Raw genomic sequence first — 13297 nt, 5'->3', positions numbered from 1 at the left:
GTGTTGGTACGTCTGTTTGTGCTAACGTTTTAAAAAGTCTTAGCTCTGCAATCACAAATCTATAACTTTATGGTATAGATTATGGTATAGATAAGGCCTCAGCAAAGGGAGGTTTGTCACTGTCAGTGAGATACAGGTAGGCTACCCAAGAATGTGCAACATGAAAATGAGAGCATGACATTCCAAAATAGTTCTAAAATATGATTGAACAAATTTAATTTTTCAGAGATTTTTAATTTAGTAGCATTTATTTTGGTGGGTAAATTATTGCTATGTGATTTAAAACTGTAAAAAATTCCACCAATCACAAGAGCTGACATCTCCTTTGTTGTTAAATATTTTTCTCCAAAATGTAAACAACGATGTCAAAAACCTACAAGAAAAAAGTAACATTATCGTGAAGAAACTCTCAGCACTGTTAAATCTCTTGTCTTTCAGGAGAGAACCGTGACTATCAGAAGACAGACAGTAGGAGGATTCGGATTAAGCATAAAGGTAGTCACTCTTCCAGTTTGTCTTTTCAAAGGCTGCCTTGTAAAGACTAACCTTTTGTATACTTTGATCTTGGCGACTCATGACTAAAAAGGAATGGCTCTGTGATATGTAGAGTGGATTGTATCTGGGATGTTCTAACAGGACCTGATATCCATTATCTTCTGATTTAGACATCACAGGAAAGGACTGGGACTATACCTAGTGTTAAGTAAAGCTTGGAAGCTTCTTTCCTTCCTTCCTTCCTTCCTTCCTTCCTTCCTTCCTTCCTTCCTTTTGTAAGGATTCATTTATTTTATGTATGTGAGTACACTGTCACTGTCTTCAGACACATCAGAAGAGGGGATTGGATCCCATTGCAGATGGTTTCGAGCCACTTGGTGGGTCCTGGGTTTTCTGGAAGAGCAGTCAGTGATCTTAACTGCCGAACCATCTCTCCAGCCCTTGGTAGCTTTCTTTATGTGGCTTCCCATAAAGATGAAATATGCTGGTGGCAAGGACCTTGTTCTTCTTCACCATCATAGAAGATTGATGGGCAGAGTCGAGTAAGTCTTATATGGATGGTACCTGGGAAGCATGCATCTATCACACTTAACTTTTTGGTTGATTTTTCACTTTGTTAAAAAGACTCCTAATTTCCTTTATCAATTCCAAGTTTTGATTATGATACTTAAGAGCTTTTTAATCTGTACAGTGTTGAATGGTAAAGATGTATCACCCATGTAGTTATCATCATTAAAATGACTGATAAAATTGAGAGAATTCAATTGTATGTGGATACTTAAGACTTAACCAAACAACTTTAATTCTTTTGCCAACCTGACTTTCTGAACACCTAAATATAGGCTCTTAATTTTAAGTCTTCAGTTTTTATTTACTTACTGAATATGTTATTTTTGGTGCATATTTAAAGACATTTTACCCAGTTCCTCCTATCTATGTCAGGAATGGGATATTTTGAACTTGTGACTATCACCTCTTTTCAATTTTGTCAAAATGACTTAATACAATGGCAATGTGTAGTGATAAGAATTTCAATGTTCAAAATATGAGTGTTAAAAACATACTTTATATATACTTGCCATCAGCTCAGGCAATGAACAGATGCAGAATAAATTACAGGATATGTAAATTAGGTTATGAAAACATTTTTCCCAACAACCCCCTGTTGTTTGCTTCACTTATAATCAATGTTGGCATATACTGGAGGCATAGTGAGACCTGCTAAAGGGACCTTAATGAATTAACTAAGGATAGGAGAAAGCCATTGTGGTGCCCACTGCACACCATGGGCACAAATTATTGATTAGGCCTTCTTGTCATAGTCCACAGAGCATGCTGTGTGCAGATGACTCTCAGGTCTCCCAGCCATGGGTCTCACTGTGCAGTGTTTGGATGAACACTCAAACCTTGCTGTTGTGGTTCCCACTGTTCACTGCATGTGCAGATAACCCTTCAGCTCACCAATTTTCAGTCCATTCTGAAATTCAATGGGATATAGTGCCACTGACATGCTATTGTTAGCTTTTTTCCTAATACTTTATTTAACAATGCACCTTAGATAGGAGTGTTAATAGGACTTAGGTAGGACCTCTGCCTTCAGATACAGGTTAAGCTGTAGGTCCTGAGTTAGGACCATGCCAGTTTATGACACTGTCTCTTTCTGTATTTGATGAAGGTCGGGACATAGAGCTCATTAGTAAGAAATATTAAGTTTAAAAATATGCTAACTAGTTGTTCGAAAATCAACTTAACACTATAGTTTTATTGTTTAATTTTTTCTTCTTCAGTAGTAAAGACAAAATAAGTAAAAGTTTAAAAAATAAAATTGAATGCTAATGATTTTTTAAAACCTGATTTTCTGTATCATATCTAATTCTATTTAGTGTTACAAATGGATGATCACAAGTGAATGTATCTAAAATCCTGTATTTATGCTGATGGGCAACTTAGGGAGTTATTCTAAACCTAGAGCAGCACTAGTGTCTTTAGATGGCTCCCTCAACCCCTGTGCTGAACATGTGAACTTCCTCTCTGTACAACACTTCATTTGTTCATGTGTGCACTTGGCTTTTAGCTACCACATTCAAACATCTTATACTGTAATGGCAAGACAGGCTTTTTCTGGCAGTTGCTTAAAGACAGTTTTTTATTTTATTTTATTAAAACTTTGATTCTTTATTCTACTTTTTTTTCCATTTACATTTGAGCCAGTAACCAAGTGCTGCTGTAGAGTTCTTGGCTTTCTGTTTTGTACTGACAATTGGTTAATCTATGCCTTCACACACGGGAGTCTAATACTAATTAGGAAATACAGATGGTTCTGTTCCCATCATGCTTAGAATTTATTTACCATTTGAGATGGTAAAGAGTCTCTCTGACTACTTAGTATTCAGAATGTATGTCTGAAAGAGTGCCTGCTTGGTAGAAGAGAATAAATTAGTCAGAGAATTGATTTGTATAAATATCTGATGTTTAGAATCCTGGGTAACAACTGTCAAGATGTCTTGAAATCCTATAATGGACTTTGAAGAAAATGCAGCTACTGAGGTTATCAATCTTATTTGAGAAATACAAACTTTATAGTCAATATTTATTAATTAGTAAATATCACAGTAGGCAAACTTCATGGAAATGCTACCTACTTAAAAGAAATTCTACAAGTTTATTGAAATTCTCTCTGTTGTTCATCGAAGGCACTATTTATGGCTTGCTGTTTGGTTTTTTATTATTTATTACTTGGCTAAAAGATGAAATTTGAAGGGTTTAAATACGTGATACATGGCTGTCTCTTTCTAGGGAGGTGCAGAACATAACATTCCAGTTGTCGTTTCCAAAATCTCCAAGGAGCAAAGAGGTAATGTACTTATCTAACCCTGTAGTGACCAGTCCTCTATAAGTCCCATCAGAGACAATTCAGTGATTGGTAGGTGAATAGCGCCCCTGGATTTCAACATTAGACATAGAAAGGCTAAATCTGATTCTCCAGATCTCCTGGATCTCCCTAGAGGACAGAAAGGGAAAAATAACCATATATGAATTGGGAAGTCCACAGCTTCTGAGCTGTTTATTAAAGACACAAAAGTCACATTTCATGGAGCAATCTAGACATAATCATTTTTTCTCGATTTTAGTCACTTCCTGTGAGGGTTCACCTAAAACACTGGATGAATATACAAATCAAGTTTTCATTGACAATCAGTAAAACAGCATAGTATTTTCCAATAAGTATGAAACTGACAAAGTCTATATCCCAGGTATTTGCATAGAGATATAAATGCATAAAGAAAATTGATTACCCATTAAGAAGAGTGAACAATTTTCAATAAATGTGCATACATAATACATACATATGCACACATATATGTATACACGATTATATGTACATATATATGTCTTGGAAAACTGTGTACAATGTTTTGATCATATTCATATTCCTTCCTCCTCCACTCTTCCCAAACAGTATCTCTTGAGAAGTTGACCATGCTCCAATGGAAAGCTGCATATCCAAGAGTATTTGGGCAGCATGGAGTAGCCTTGTTGCAAAAGAAAACTCACAAAGTAGGGAGGGCAGTGACCATGTTTTAAAGACTATAAAGTAAGAACTGCTAGACCAAATGGAAATGTCTGCCTATTTCAGTAACTGAAAAGAACTAAATCATATTAGAGTTTCTTTTCTTTGTGGATCCTATAAAATGCTAACCATCTAAAAAATTCGGTTTGTTTACAATTTTACCCTTAATTAAAAGAAAAGTATTTTTATTTATTTGAGAAATGCCAAGGTATGTTCAATTGTTCTCATTCGCAGCGGAACTGTCGGGACTGCTTTTCATTGGGGATGCAATTCTACAGGTACGCATTTATTATCATCTATGGGGACACCAAGAAAAGCCAGTTTACAATACACTATGTGGAACTGAGTATTGCCTTTCATTGCAGATAAATGGAATTAATGTGAGGAAATGCAGACATGAAGAAGTGGTGAGTTTACTTTTTTCTAATGCTATCATTTCTCAACTTCAAGTACAGGTTTGATGGATTGCTAAAACCACAATCTCGTTAATTAGGAAGGTATAAAATTACATAGCATCCTACTGATCTGTCAGAGGCCTTACAATCCATTTTAGCTCTTAGAAATAGAATTAAAAGTACTGTCACAGTGAAATGTATTTCATAGTGAACTATTTAAAGTTTCCAAATGCTTGAAAATTTATGACAAAAGAATTGATTTTTATAAATTTTCATAAACAAAAGTTTCACTGGGTCATTTTCTTGAGTGTTTTTAAAAGTACAGACCAGATATAAACATTCTAACTCAGACAGCTGGGACATAGAAGTTGAGTTTTAGCAACCATTATACGTGATTAAACTGTAAAGGTCTTTTAGTACACACTTTAATGAAAAGGTTAAAGAGCATCTATTGCAGATAGTTATATGGCCTTGTAAAACTGAAAGAGTGTTAGACATTTGGGAAAATATTGGTGAAATTGGCTGAACATCATGAAGAAGTCACTGAATTGTGTCCTAGTTCCTACAGGAAGAGATTTTTTTTAAAAAAAAGCTAAATTTAAGGTATACTTAAAGATCAAAAGGAAGTTATTTTGATGTATTTATACATTAAAAATCTCAGGAAGGAAGCGGCAAGTGTCTGTGTAAAATTTCCATTTCACACACGGTGCTGTTTGCAGAGAGCTGGGCATCATGGTCTGCCAGTGTTTGCCAATGGTTTCGTGGTTAGAAAAGCATATTCAGGTTATTCTCTTGGAGCTCTGTGTTGAAAATCCTGCACAATCATTGGAGTTCCTACGAATCTGTGCAGATCAAGACTATATGATATATCAGGGGACAATCTGCAGCATATGAGAGACCAGTACAATGCCTGTTCTGCGGGTCTCAGCCACATAAGCAAGAGAACTTTATTTTCAGTCTTGCAACTCATTAGCCAGAAAGAAAAAGAATAAAGTGTGTTCTCCTTTCAAACCACATGCTGTTAGTTGAAATCACACTTGCAGTTTGTTCTTCAAAGGCAGACAGCTTGCTTAGGCCAACTGTGCTAGAGCTATGATTAAACAGATAAGCATTGCGAGAAAGATTAATACTAATAGCCTAATGTAAGATGGTATATTTTCCTATCCTGCGGAAAGTTATTACGCATTATCAATTACACATAGTTATTCATTTTTAAATATTTTTATTAGATATATTTCTTTACTTACATTTCAAACGTTATTCCCCTTCGGGGTTTCCTGTCCATAAGCCCCCCTATTCCCTCCTTTCCCCCTCCCCCATACAGGCATTCCGACTATACATCCCTCTTATTACCCCTCCTCATATTTCCCTGCACTGGGGGGTCCAACCTTGGCAGGACCAAGGGCTTCCCCTTCCACTGGTGCTCCCAACAAGGTTATTCTCTGCTACATATGCAGTTGGAGCCCTGGGTCAGTCCATGTATAGTCTTTCAGTAGTGGTTTAGTCCCTGGAAGCTCTGGTTGGTTGGCATTGTTTTTATGGGTTGCAAGCTCCTTCAACTCTTTCAATAGTTCCTCTAATTCCCCCCAAGGGCATCCTGTTCTCAGTTCAGTGGTTTGCTGTTAGCATTGACCTCTGTATTGGACATGTTCTGGCTGTGTCTCTCAGGAGAGATCTACATTCAGTCCCTTTCAGCATTCATTTTTTAGCTTCATCAATCTTATCTTGTTTTGGTGGCTGAATATATATGGGCCACATGTGGGGCAGGCTCTGAATGGCCTTTCCTTGAGTTGGTGCTCTAAACGTTTTTTATGATTTTTTTTTTTTTTTTTTTTTGCCTTTTAAGGAGTGGGAGCATCTGCATTTTGGTTATCCTTCTTCTTGAGCTTCCTGTGGTCTTTGGATTGCATCCTGGGTATTTCGAGCTTTTGGGCTAATATCCACTTATCAATGAATGCATACTAAGTGTGTTTTTCTGTTATTGAGTTACCTTTCTCAAGATGTTTTCTAGTTCATTCCATTTGTCTATGAATTTCATGAAGTCATCGTTTTTGATGGCTGAATAGTATTCCATTGTGTAGATGTACCACATTTTCTGTATCCATTCCTCTGTTGAAGGGCATCTGGGTTCTTTCCAGCTTCTGGCCATTATAAATAAGGCTGCTATGAACATAGTGGAACATGTGTCTTTGTTGTTTGTTGGAACATCTTTTGAGAACATCTTTTGAGCATATGCCCAGGAGAGGTATAGCTGGGTCCTCAGGTAGTTCAATGTCCAATTCTCTGAGGAACCTCCAGACTGATTTCCAGAGTGGTTGTACCAGTTTGCAATCCCACCAACAATGGAGGAGTGTTCCTCTTTCTCCACATCCTCACCATCATCTGTTGTCACCTGAGTTTTTTATCTTAGCCATTCTGACTGGTGTGAGGTTATTTTGATTTGCATTTCCCTGATGACTAAGGATATTGAACATTTCTTTAGGTGCTTTTTGGCCATTCGATATTTCTCAGCTGAGAATGTTTTGTTTAGCTCTGTACCCCATTTTTAATAGTGTTATTTGGCTCTCTGGAGTCTAACTTCTTGAGTTCTCTGTATATTTTGGATATTAGCCCTCTCATAGTTATTCATAACACAGATATAGAGAAGCTTAATGTTATTGTTGAAATATGTACCATTATGTTGTTGTTTTGTTGTTGTTGGTGGTGGTTTTTGTTGTTGTTGTTTGTTTGTTTGTTTGTTTTTGATTTTGAAGATGGTCTGTCTGCATAATCCTGGCTATCCTGAAACTCACACTGTAGACCAGAATGGGCTTGCACCCACAAAAATTTTCCTGCCTCTGCCTCCTGAATGCTCAGATTAAAGGTGTATATCACCAATTCCATCTACAGTAATGTTTTTGTTTAATTCTTTGCCTTTTCTTAATCTTTACACTTCAAAGGCATTTAGATACTTTCCTTCTGTCTCACTGCCTTTGTGATTGTTTATTAGAGGAACTGAGGTTTCCAATGCTTGTGGAAAAACAAGCGTATATGGGGCAAAATGAATAAAACTCAAATGATAGAAGTAGTTATGGATTTGTATACTCATATAAATACTCTTCCTGGAGTTCTAGTTTCTAAAATAAATAAATTGAACCAGTATGACACCATACTGGTTTGAAGGAGGCTTTCTTCTGAGGCTTTTTTCTTTACCATTAAAAACTATTGATTAAGCCCCAAGAAACAGTTTCATTCTGAGGAGGTTTTGCTGGCAGACCTGTTTCTGAATTTGACTTGCAGGTTAGCTTCTGTCTAAAGAGATGCTACCCTGTTAACTGGGATCACTCAGTAGGGAATCCTCAGCTGAATAGCTTAAATGAACTCACTGAAGCACCTATGTTTCTTATGATATCAGATTGGGCTTAAATTATCCAGATCTGGGCTTCATACTTTGCCCAGGGCCTACTTTTGTACTTGAAGCCTAGAGTGAAGATTCTGGAAGAAGGGATCTTAGTGCGTGGTGCCAATTTTGGGAGTGTGACACGACACCAGGCACTAAATCCCCAAAACAGTTGTGTACAGATCCTGGCTAGACTGCTTGGTACTAATGCTGATTCAGCTGAGTGAATTTACCATATTTGTGTCTCTGTCATTTATCAAGAATGAACTGATGATCATTACTATGAGACCCAAAGGATGTAGTGTGTGATTCTTCTAATCTACATCAACATAGAGAAAACAATGTTTTCCACGTTCTGGCTTTACATGTGCGAGCTCATATATACAAGTTTAAGATGTATGTATGTATGCATGTATGTATGTATGTATGTATGTATGTATGTATGAATTATGTATGTGTGCATACATATCTATACTATTTCAATTGATTCTGGTCAGAAATCATTGTGAGCATTCATAAACTTTTGAGCAATCAGGATCTCTTTTTCATCTTATAAGATATTTGATATCCCACTCTATGGGGCTGTAAGGGAATGAAGAAAAGACAAACTTACACAGACAGAAAAGCTGGGATTGGGCGGGCAGGGCTCCCTGATGGAGAAACTACAGAACCTTGGAATTTGAAGATTGTGGCACACTACTGAACAAAGAAGAGGGGTTTATCGTTCCACAGCTGAACAAGGAGTCAGGTTTAGCCAAGTTTAGTTTTGAAGGAGCAGTTTTCAGGCTGTAAACATCTGGGGGAATAAAGCTATGGTAGGCATTTTCGACACATACTGTCAATATGCACATTCAGAGCAGAGAAAGTCTTTTCAATCCATTTGAGCCTAATCTGGGGGCCGGGGGTGGGGTGGAGGCTGAGGATTTGTGGTCCTTGTTATTTCTCTGTATATGTCAACTGCACATTCATGACCTCACTTGATCTATACACTGGTATGTTTTGCCCCATACTACCAGAAGTTTCTAATTCTACAGGGTTTTTTCCTTCAAAGAGAGCTGCATCTGGTTGTTTTTGTTTTTGTTTTTGTTTTTGTTTTTTTTTTGCTATGCTAAAATTTATGCAGCTGATCCAGGAATGGTGGCACACATATTTAATTTAAGTACTTTGAAGGCAGAGGCAAGTAGATCTCAGTGAGTTCAAGGCCAGCCTGATCTATGTAGTAATTTCCAAAAAACTTTGGACTATGCAATAAAATTGTAACAAGCAGCAATATGTTTTTAAAAAATGGAAAAACAAAACCAAAGAAAAGAAACCAAAATTAGTCCTGCCTATCTGCCAATGAACTGTAGCCACATTAAATTCATTGTCACCTTTTCACTCAACTTTCCAAATATATCTTTTCTTAGTAAGATTACAGAACTTCACTGTGAGGAACTGTGTGAATAATACTGTCACTGAGTCCTTTGTGGTTGATTCTATTCTGAGAACAACTCTATGTGACTCAAGCCTAATGTATACATGAGCATTTTTTCTTGTTTTGTTTTGTAGAATTCGATAGCTAAGAAAGTATCCAAAACATTGGAAAAAAATATTAGGAAGAAGATATGAAAATAGTGTTGATTCACAGTAATCTTCATAATATAAGAGTAGAATATTATTTCTACCTATTAATTGTGAATAGGAATACCCATAAATACCTAATAATTACCAAATATGTACTAAGAATCAATATTAGAAAAAAGCAAGTTGAGTAGAAGGGTCCTAATTCTGTTTTATTTATTTTATGTTTAGTTTTTATTTTATTTTCTACGTATATGGGTATTTTGCCTACATATATTTCTCTATACTACTTATGTGTCTAGTGTTGGTAGAAGCCAAAAGAGAGTGCCAGACTTCCTGGAATGGAACCTATGTATAGTTGCAAGCTGCCATGGTGGGACTGGGAATCAAAGGGTGGTTCTTTGGAAGAACAACCCATGCTTAACCGCTAAACTCTCTGTCCCCAACAATCATGATTTTAAACAGAGAACACAGTAACACTTTTAAAATTAGTAAGCAATCATTATGCAGAGCCAGATGAATGGGTGAATAATTGTTTTGAGAAGTTTAATTCTAAATAAACATTTCTGCCTATAAGTTTATGAATTCAGGAAAATGTATGCCTTCTTTTCTTTCCAAGTGATTCTTACAATGAGAAATTATTCTATAATTTGAAATTCAAATATTTTTACCTTAATTCTATATTTGTGATCTTTGATGAAATTCTAAAAACAACTTCATAATTCTTAGGAGAGCCAAATGAGAAGGTGAAATTTTATCATTTAAAATGATACATTTTTATAGGGAAAACAAGTATTTTAAAAACTAATACAAAAGGGTAGCTACTAACTCTTTAGCTGTCATAATTTAAAGTTTTGGGTGGAGATAAAGACAATGTGTCTTTCTAGTTGATTTTACTCTGAAAGCACTATTTCAACATTTACATCAAACACTAGAGAATACAGTGCTTCTCTATGAGTCAGTAGGTGCAGGGAGTACGGCAAGAAGGACCACTTTTAAGGTATGTGAGCACACAGCTCACTTTAGACAAAAGCAAATGAGAAGGAATCTTCCATCATCATACATGGCTACTAACATGGCTCAAAGTTTAGGAACTGATTTTGAGCAGCAAATGATTAACAGTTTCTTGAGAATTTGAACCACAGTGGTCACTTTCATTCTGAATTACATCCTGCCAAAGAAAGTCATCTGCTAAATTATTTCATTTTAATTATTTTCAAATAGTTTGTGTAACATTAATTGTCAGGACTGAAAGGTCAGAGTGGATGTCCCTGATGTCTAAATTTCCAAAATTTTTTTGAAATATACAAGACTTTTTTCAGTATTTTTACTTAGACATAAATGGTGCCCATAGGTGCTTTCTTTGAATTTGTGTTTTTGTCACCAATTATTTTGGGAATTCTCAAATAGCATGTTAATAGCTGAATTTTCTTTTGGCTGCTGTTTTTCATCAAATTCTTTTTTTGTAGCCTTATTTTTTTTAAGCAAAGATGAACAAGGCACAATTCAAAACTTCAACTTCTTTAATATTGGGGTAAATCTAAGCCTGACAAACTACCATGTGGGTTGGATTTGCCAATTTCTTGTATTACAATAATTTATTCTGTGACAATTTTATATATACCTACATCTTGTCCTTTTCTTCTCATACTGTCATTGAAGACTTCCCTCTTCTCATCTTCCTGCCAAGTCACTGCCCACATGGCATAGTTTGCTTCCATGTTAGTGTGAATACCCTACACACACACACACACAAACAAACAAACATACACACTCATACACACGACAGACACACACACAGGCACACACACACACACACACATAGACACACACACACACATACACACACAGACACACACACACACACACACACACACACACACACACACACACACACACACCCCTTTTGAGAAGGAAAGATTTTATTGGCAACAATTACAGGTATAAGTGGGAATCCAAGTCAGGAATTCAAAATGAAACTGAAGTAGAGACCATGGAAAACATTGTTTTCTGGCTTATTTCCCAGTTTATCCAGTTTAAATTTTCCATAGAAACCAGAACTACTTACCCACAATTGGCTGAGTACTTCAACATAAATCATCAGTCAAGAAAATGCCCCCACCCAGTCGCTCTAGGACAGCAACTTTTCAATTGATTTTTTTTTATTATCTTCTTGGATAACTCTGTTTCATGTGGAGTTGACAAAACAAACAAGAATGTATGTTGTTTTGTTTTCCCTTTGTGTTCTTCTGAGTTTAACCAGAGCTACCAGTGCAGATATGAGTGGAAAGCTGTCCACTGGAGTATGAGTAACTCAACAAGTGACTACATCAATGGAGACAATGACTTCTCCTCATTGACCAGTTGGCTCTCCTGGCTGAGCGGGTACCCATGAGCCATTCCCTCACTGATAATTGATTGTTTACTATCTTATGCAAGACCTACACAGAGTACCACAGATATTGAGTGATAAGTGCCTCAGACCATAAGACAGAGGTTCAAGCCCATCCTCATGATTATTCAGCTTTTACATTCATTGCACACCCTATTTTGCAATGTTCTTTTAGCTTTAGAGAACGTTCTGTTGATATCTGTTTTTTTGGTGAGCATTAAAAAAAATCACTTGTTCTCATCATCTTAACTAGACAGGAATATTTATATTAACTGCCATGCATTGCAAAGAGACACCCCTTTGATCAAGAGTGAGAACATTGTTAATCCGTAGTTGTAAACATAAATACTTAAAAGACATGTTGACTGTATGTCCATTTAGCAGAATAAATTTCTAGGTATTCATTCCTAGTGCCTATAACCCCTTGCTATGGGTCTTTGAACAAGTACACAGTAATTGGCATTAACTGCAAAGCAGTGCTTTGATACAACAAAAATCAGGTGGTTACGTCTATGATAGTTGTGCCAGTATTGACCCAAGAAGCACATTTTGCTTGGCAAGTTGGTATCAAAGCATGAAAATTTAAAACGCCGAAGCAACTGCTGGCTTTTCTCCCCAGCTGTCTGTGAGTCAGCCCTAGTACTATGAGGTCTAGCCAGCAGAGAGGAAGGCTTCCAGTTCAGTGCCAAAAAGATTTCTTTGAAGTCTGAAACAAAAATTGATAGTGTTTTCAGCAACAGATTTTTATTACACAGTTTTAAATAGCCACCAATAAATGTGGCCATAAACTATATATGTTTCTTTTTAGGGAGTGGCTATTGGAACTTCTTGAATAAGTACTTCTACAGAGGTGTCTCTTACTTTGCACTGGAATTTGATTAATAACCAGAGCTTCCAGGATCAGCATTGTCACTCATGATATATGTTAATTCTGTTTAAAGTCATTTTAAATGACTTATAAAACAGTAGATTTCTATGTAACTTTTTATATATCTTTAGCTTTGTATTCATCCGTACTCTGAACTCAGACTTCTCTTCCAATCTCCAAACACCTTCTTCTTTAAAATTTGCCATCCCAAGTTTTCTCTTTCTCTATTTTTTAGGATACATGTTCTTCCACCCCCGCTCCCTTTAACTTCTCTGTCCAGCCCTACTGCCATGGCTTTTTTCTTGTTTCTAGATCTCTACAGATATAATACTTTAAATAGACAAATCTGAAATTTTAAATCCTTGGCCTTCTTATGAGAAACTTTATGCCATATTTGAATTTCCAGACCTAGGCTACTTGACTCAATATAATTTTATTAGCTCTCTATATTTTCTTGAAATATTTATAATTTCTGGGTTATTTTACAACTTAAATATATTATTGCTATATGTACCATATTTTTAATATCTAGTTATCTATTCATGGATATATAGGCTGACATCAATTCTTTTCTACTATGTAAAGGGTAGCAATGTACATGTATGTTCCAGTGACTCTCTCAAACATATAGAGTCAT

The 13297-nt window shown here is 36.2% G+C and overlaps 1 protein-coding gene across 1 annotated transcript in view; it reads left to right on the top strand.

Annotated features, from left to right (window-relative positions):
* The first annotated feature begins 415 nt into the window (after positions 1–415).
* LOC116903800 (gamma-1-syntrophin) overlaps positions 416–13297 on the top strand; it is a 281407-nt gene continuing 268525 nt past the window's right edge. The window contains exons 1-4 of the mRNA XM_032906505.1: positions 416–495; positions 3292–3349; positions 4301–4344; positions 4432–4473. The gene's annotated coding sequence lies outside the window, so the exon portion shown is untranslated. The remainder of the gene's footprint in view (positions 496–3291; positions 3350–4300; positions 4345–4431; positions 4474–13297) is intronic.

The sequence above is a fragment of the Rattus rattus genome, chromosome 1, assembly GCF_011064425.1.
Source record: "Rattus rattus isolate New Zealand chromosome 1, Rrattus_CSIRO_v1, whole genome shotgun sequence".
NCBI classification, from domain to species: domain Eukaryota; kingdom Metazoa; phylum Chordata; class Mammalia; order Rodentia; family Muridae; genus Rattus; species Rattus rattus.
This window is presented reverse-complemented; position numbering and strand designations above follow the sequence as displayed.